Source organism: Rhipicephalus sanguineus, chromosome 6 (assembly GCF_013339695.2).
Source record: "Rhipicephalus sanguineus isolate Rsan-2018 chromosome 6, BIME_Rsan_1.4, whole genome shotgun sequence".
Taxonomy (NCBI): Eukaryota; Metazoa; Arthropoda; class Arachnida; order Ixodida; family Ixodidae; genus Rhipicephalus; species Rhipicephalus sanguineus.
In genome coordinates this window covers 97,392,579-97,400,187 of record NC_051181.1, presented here as the reverse complement: position 1 = coordinate 97,400,187, position 7,609 = coordinate 97,392,579, and the positions used below count along the sequence as shown (strand labels likewise).

Sequence of the window (7,609 nt, the reverse complement as noted above, 5' to 3'; positions counted from 1 at the left end):
GCAATCACCGGATCGGCGTGTTTTATACTGGGCACTTATTCTCGGTTCGCAGTATCATGTCATACCGACAATGCGCCGGACAATGGATATTGCGCATCGCTCTGATTTTTTCATAGCTCAATGCATTTATTGCCGTGTCCTGTGATTGAATTTCATCAACCTGCTATTAACCATTACTAACCAACGGTCCGTTGATTGCGACTAAATGTAGGTTTGGATAGCGCATATAGAAAAACGCTGTGTGGATATCCTTGACGTTGGATATTTATTAAAATTAACTTACGTGTGCATATCAATAAAGGTGTCATATGTAATATGAAGCCATGCATGCGGTATTATTTCCTTGTGCGTTTCGTGAGTGAACATTCACTGCTGACAGTTTAAGTTTGAGTAAGCGGCAACTTAGCCGCTGCAGAAACCTTGTCGTAGTTTATTAGCTGGGACTGCAATTGGTTGCACATACACCAACTAATAGCGCGTTGCAACTCCACCAGACAGCTGTAAGCTCTGAATTCTCTGAGTGAGGGATTCGTAGAGATGCTCCACAAGAGTGGAGTCATTTCTCAGTTGGACCCACTCTCTTTCAATGGCGCACCACAGGTCGTCCGCGTTGCATGTCGCAAGCCCAGGCTGTTTGGCGAGGTTTCTTTTCATCAGACCCCACACATTTTCGATTATATTGAGCTCCGGGCTTCTAGCAGGCCAGTCCAATGTCATTATTCCGAGGCTGTCAAGAAGCTCTCGAACTTTTTTTGCCGTGTGAATAGGCGCCCCATCCTGTTGCAAGTGACACAATTCGTCTGGAAAGGGGCCGTCCAGGACGTAGGGCAAAAGGACTGTTTCTATTACGTCCATGTAGTCGGCCGCCGTCATCCGCCCTATAGCCCTGTGGAGCGGTCCTAGCCCTTGGTAACTGACGGCGCCCCACACGGTCACTGATGTGCGCCCGCTGGAGCGAACTTTCCAGGTATATTTTTGGTCATACCTGCGTGATAAACCGCAGTTGCTTAAAAAAAAAGAAAACCTGTCTTGAGCACTGATAAACTGTGGCATTGTAACAAGTGTAACAAGCTCGCATGCCAAGTAGAAAATGAGCGTTGCGACAATACTCTTGCTTAGAGGCGCACATACCAGACTCCCAAATACAAAAGAAATACATATTTTGTCATTATACTCACGTTGTCTGCCATAAGCTAGGCTTTCAGTTGCCCGGGAACCTTCTTATGTGCTTCTGCAGTGTAATTCCTGCAATTTTACACTTGGGTTTTTCGTAGTACCCATCAATTCGTACTCTCACTTATTCCATAAGCAGCAGTTACCTTAATTAGCACTAAGGCTCTACGTATGGCCTTTACCATGCACTTTCGTAGAAGAGCATACACATTCTTCCTCTCTGTCTCTCTCTGCCTAGAATCTTAAGCTGATAGGTTTTGCGTGCTAGTGGAATATCTGCAGCATAACACACTTTAGGAAAACCAATACTACCTGGTTCTCTCTCGACGCCACACACGTTGCCTCTGGTCCCAACGCGTACAGAACGGGTCCTCGTCACTGAAAACAACGGCACGCCAGTTGTCTGGCGTCCAGTTTTCGACAACGGAAGCGAAGTCCATGCGCTGTTGTTTGTGAGTTTGTTCGAGTTGGGTCCTTTGAGCAGCAATTCTGCTTTTTATCGCTGCTGAATGCAGCCTCCGCCGTATGGTTTGCGTGGACACGTCCAATCCCAGAATATTCCGAATTTCCCGGGCGGTGAGAAAGGGGTTTTCAACCGATGCAGCTACAATCAGTCGATCCTCCTCGTCGGTTGTGGCCCTTTCTGGCCCACGACGGACAGCATCAGCAAGACGACCTTCCTCGTAAAATGCTCGGAGCACTCGGTTCACAGTCGGCAATGGACGTCCCGTAGCCGCCGATATGGCTCTTTGGCTCATTGTGCGTCCCATTACCATGATGGCTCTTCTTTCATCTAGCGTAAAGCGCGGGGCCATGGTGAAGTTCTGCGGAGCTTACAAGCGTCAGCTTACGAGCAAGCATCCCGACGCGAAAAACCGCAGAAAATTTATAAGTGGACGCAAATCTACTGCTGGGACAATGTGACCGCGAACGGCAAATCAACATGCAGCATAGCTTTCATCGCGCGCTGACAACGGTTCGCTTCTTTTCCTTTTTGTTCTCTTTTTTTTTCTTTTTTCTTTGTGATAAACTGTTGACAGCGCTTCCAACGGCCAAAGCAGTTGTTGCATTCGCGGTGATAACGAACGATCGAAAATGCAAGGTAGGCGCATCAGTGGGGCTGCGCATGCTCATAGGTGCCCCGTTTTCAACTGTAGATGTCGCTCGTACAGTTCGCAGCACGACGCTCCGTCGTTATAGATATGAGAGTTGACCACTGTAGACCCTTTTACTCAACCAGCAACGCTTGCCCACGCGAGTTGCCTGCAAGTCTGCGCAAGCGCAATTTCATTGCCTTTTCTGATGGCACGTGCGAAGAAATTGGCTCCTTGATGTTTTGGCAGATTGTAGCACGATTACGACCTGCATTGTTGCAAGGACATGCACCTTCCGAGATGATTGCAGTGTGCATTGCCAGCGGAAGGGCCACCAAAATGTTGATACCAAGATAATGAATGCGCCCAACCAGGACGGTATCGTTTAATGAAAGTCATCACTCCATGATTGCAAGTAGTGCTCGCGTGTGTTAACTTTGAAAGTAAATAAAGAAAATGCGTGTTCGGTTGTATGTAGATTACTTAATGTGATGTGTGTTTTATTTGCTGAATATTTACGGCTTACGTTATACTGGTGAAGAATACTCATGAACCGAAACGCGTAGAATACTTTTCTTATCCGAGGACGGGTAGGGCAAGCTCTTATAATATATGTACTTCCTACATGCATCTTTTGCAGCTAACAGACATGAAAGGCGCCTTTCTACTGTTAGGAAGTGCTCCTGTAAAAGCTAGGAAAAGGCGAGCACTGCATAAGAGTTGTTCGTGCATGGAGTTCAAGAAACTGCAGTTCTGGCTGAACAACCTTTATCTATCTTTCCTTTACTTGCTTCCGATTTACCGTGCATCGAGGGAAACGGCCGCTGGGGTCAAGGCTCCAGAGCAGGCTTCATTGATTTTAGCACGGCTCACTGCTCTACCGTCTGCTGCAGATTCCTTCTCTCCTTTTTTCTGATCTCGCACCCTCTTGTGGCTACGACGCATTGATTTCCTCTAAATCCTTGATCCTCTGCAGTTTCCGAAGCATCACACAGCAAGAAGAAAAAGCTTTTGTTGAAGCTTCAGTGCGGTGGGCAACTACCGCTGCTGCTTGGGCGGTACCATTTGTTAGGGAATTCCACGTGCCCTCTCACGTCGCTGGTATTCTGGCAGAGAGGTTTATGCAACAACACGAAAGTTCTGGAGAGTGAAGCTGGTGCAACTTTGACCTCGTATAGTGCCCCCGAAAATTGTATAAGGAAGACAACAATAGGTGAATAACGCTATAGGGACCCCTAACCTCAGATCCATTTCCCCGTCCTGCCTCATTACACAGCAAGAGCGTCGACATTGGCGTACTCGATGGTATGACGTTGCGCTAAAGTGTTTATTGGCAAGTTTCTAGCTACTGAATGAATATAAATGCGAATTGCCTCTATCTGAGGTGCACTACACCATGGAAGTAGCGCTCCGCTTATAACTTACGGGAAGTCATGTCGACAACATGGTGAAGCGAACATCTATATACCCATTATCATTACGCTCAACCGGAGAAAAAGTTAGAGAGAAAAGAGAGGTACTTGGTTTTGACTGGGGAAAATTTCAAATGGCCACCGGGAATTTTTTTACAAATTTCTAAGGTTTCAGCCCTGCAGTCGCTGAGGCGCGTCCATGCGCCAGGGAATACATCCCATGCAATGACACCGTGACGCACATATATATTGCCACGCACGTTTCTTTTGCTATGTTTTTGTAGCGGGTCCGTTGCGCGTGTGATGGCTGTCCTGCGCGGGCCACGCCAGATGTGTGGGGACATTCCAGAATGTAGTAGATCATGTTGTCAGGATTGCGCACATGACGTGGACAGTCAAGATTCTTCCAGAGCTTGCGAAACCACCAGTGATAAGACTGAAAGTTCTATGCATGATGTTGCATGAAAGTTCAATGCAAGACAGCTCGTCTAAGAAATGATCAGTTTATCGACGACCGACGCCCTGTTCGCCGCTATCAGTGTACAGCGTGTATTGCTGTAGCTTAAGTTTTCATTTCCCGGCCACAAGTTCGGCCAAATAAAGAGTTTCATCCTGAACACGCCGACTGTTGTCCTCGTCGACGTCACGACCCCGTGACAATATTTTCATTTCGTGCATTATTGTACTGCCTGTGTTAAAAGTTTGGCTCTACTTTATGTGCTTCTCGACACTAAGTGATGTGTATCCGAGTGGCGCCTGATATTATGCCGTGCAGTCGTGTGCTTTCATGAGCCTCCTAAGCAGCCACGCATGTCGCTTTGTATGGCTTGACTGTGTTAGTAAGCAACGTATGGATAACTCGAGCGCGTAGTCGCATTTTCACTTTAAAAAATCTAGTCATTGTTTATCGATTCCCGCACTGTAATATTCGCATTAAGATAAATGCTGAAACGTATCCTTACACATACCTTGAGGCATCGCAATGCCGTATCCCTTTGAATCGAGAAGCCCGCCGACGTGAGTGAGTTCGCACCGTCGCTGAGCCACGTACTCTATGCTGGTGGACTCCATGAGAAAAGCGTAGCCTCCGCGCTCTACTCGCTGAACGCCTTCGGCGTTGGACGACACCAGGTCGTCCTTCATGGCGTTCCACATCCTCTCGTATGTCTCGTGTTTAGAATCCTGCGTAAATAAGGCGCCGTTGCATGTGTTTCTCATGAGGACTGAGTGTATATCGCCCTTCAAATATGGGCTACATTGCCAGTCGGCGAAAAAAAATACCAAAGACGGCGTGTTAGGAAATACTCAAATTCCGAACAGTTCGTGGCGGTATGAAACATTTATGTACCATATTGTTAGCGTAATTCTTAGCGTACTGAGAAATGCCGTTAAAACGGGTTTTTCGCAGTCATTTAAAGAACACAACAGATATATTACATATACACGAGCATAGCAACAGATGTATGATAAACAGATGGGACGGCGTTCAGCACTGGGAACAAGCTTGTGATCGGCACTAAAGAATGACAACGTATAGTACTAATGAAGGTTCATGTACACATAGGCGTGCGCACAGGGGGGGGGGGGGGCGGCCGCCCCCCCTAATCACCTAAGAGGGGGGCGCAAAATCTGCCCCTTACATTGACCGTTCTAGTCACCTAAGAGGGGGGGGGCGCGAAATCTGCCCCACACATTGACTTAGTAGGGTGGGGGGGGGTGCGACGAACCCTTGCCCCCCCCCCCCCTAATGGGGAACCCTGCGCACGCCTATGCATGTACATAGGCGTGGGCCGAGGGGGGCAGGGGGGCGGCCGCTCCCCTTAGTCACCTAAGAAGAGGGGAGCGCAAAGTCTGCCCCATACATTGACCTAATAGAAAAGGGGGGCGCCGCAATGAATGAACCTTCCCCCCCCTGAAGGGGAACCATGCGCCCGCCTATGTTCATGTATCGTTACGCCTACGCTTTTTGTATTTTAGTGCCTTCATATTCGACAACCTAGATCAACTTAGTATTCCAATCCGCAATGTATTTATTGAATTATTTCTCCCATATTCATTGATAGCCACAGATACATCATTTTTCTTGCACATGCTTTTGGTGTTCCGTCAGAAATAACTAAAATGAGCACTGGCCAGTAGTTGTTTATTATAGTTGAAATGACTCCCGAGCTAGGAATAAAGAAAATTAGCAATTAGCAACTGTTTATCAGGAAACCTGAACATAAAGTTCATAGGCGAGCTCTTACCTTAAAAAAAGCTTCCGTGGATCCCGAGCGGACACATCCGTAAAGAATCTCGGTCTGCTTTGCCAAGTCTTCGGCGCTTTCTATTGGGGACCGGAGCCTTTCTCGTGTCAGGAATGACGCCAGGTTGGCCGTGTATGATGATACGAGCACGAACGAGAACAGCCACCAGGCAGCAGCAATAATGCGTGTGGAGGCCGACCTGCAATATATTGTGGCTCAAATTTACTCATGCAAATAACTCATATCGTTGAATGTGCCTCATGTTTTTTTTTTTTGCATAGTGAGTCGTTAGGCTAGTTACTTCAACATCTTGCGATGTGGAGCGCAGAAGCGGTTCGGAACCTGCGTACTTCCTAGCGAACCTGCTTCTTCGCTCGCCTTCGCAAGATTTCTTACGCACACTTGCTAATCTCACTAGCACTTTTTATTTGAACATCTGGCTGCGTCACCTGAAATAGCAAAATAACACAAGTAAACGAAAAATAAGACATACACTTTTTCTTCTGAGATAAATAGAACGTGCGGCGATCACAGTGACAGCAGCGATATTTCATTCTAGAAATTTGCGGAAGCTCAATGTCCAGACATCCCCCACATGAAGGATATGTTATATCGCGACATTTCCGGCTCTCACAGCAAGAACGACTGTGCACCGGTTGCAAGACCGTCTTCAAAAGTACCCCTTTTATTGCAGTAAATAAGTAAAACTGGTTCGAGAGCACGCGCCGTTGCTTAGCAACCGTGACCCGCACGATGGAGAAAAGTCGCGGGCCCGCCTGTTGTACGCATTTTTGTACACACGTTGTAGGTCGCACACGTGCCAGCCATCTCGGTAACCTCGCTTTGTTCCGCGCACTTCCCTCTGCGTGTCCTTTGTTTCATTTTGCAATGAAGCCGAGGAGTACGCTGTGCACTGAATAGCGAATGCAACACTTCCGCTCAGCTCAGCAGGCGTATGAGAAATGATGTACTAGCATGCTATTGCGAAAGTGAAATACACGACGTGGAGACACGTCGAAGCAGTCAACCGCGATAAATACTACGGTTCTCTGTGACAAAACAGACGAGTGATGTCGCTGTACGTCGCCACTGCCACTTGCGCGCTTCATGGGGGGTGCGCCGTGGCGGAAGAAGCAGGCTATGCACTCCGGGTAGCGTGGAGGGCGAGGGGAGGTAGAGACGGGATGAAGCAACAAAACTAGCAAGATAAAGGTGTTCTCCCTCGGAGCTACCAGCGCCCGGGCAAAATGAATGCCGCTGCTCGCATCTCTGACTTTGGTGTGCCGCACTGCGAACTTCCTCAACAGGTAACGATGACGTGACCATTACGATGATGGACGTTTTACAGGCGTTTGTGTGCTTAGAAATACAGATTTTTAATAAAAGAAAAACCCAAGACAGCATGGCACCGGAAATACTTTGCCACTGTAATGTAACAAATAAGAATACTTGCTAGTTAACTCACAATTAGCATCATGGGCACCGATGTTTATATAGAAAAGCTGTAGGCCTGATAATATATATCCTACAGATATTTTAACACGATATCGTTTTATGCCGGGGTCCACCAAGACGTCACCAACGTCATTTTCGGCACGGCAATGACGTCGGCAAAATGCACACGAACAGATAACGAAGAAAAACTAAGGGATTTGTTCACACGGACGACCTAGAAGTCGAACCC

General features: G+C 47.5%; 1 pseudogene; it reads right to left on the bottom strand.

Moving 5' to 3' along the window:
- The window catches only part of LOC119396006 (glutamate receptor ionotropic, kainate 2-like), a 46,101-nt pseudogene that overhangs the window by 2,682 nt on the left and 35,810 nt on the right, over nt 1–7,609 (bottom strand).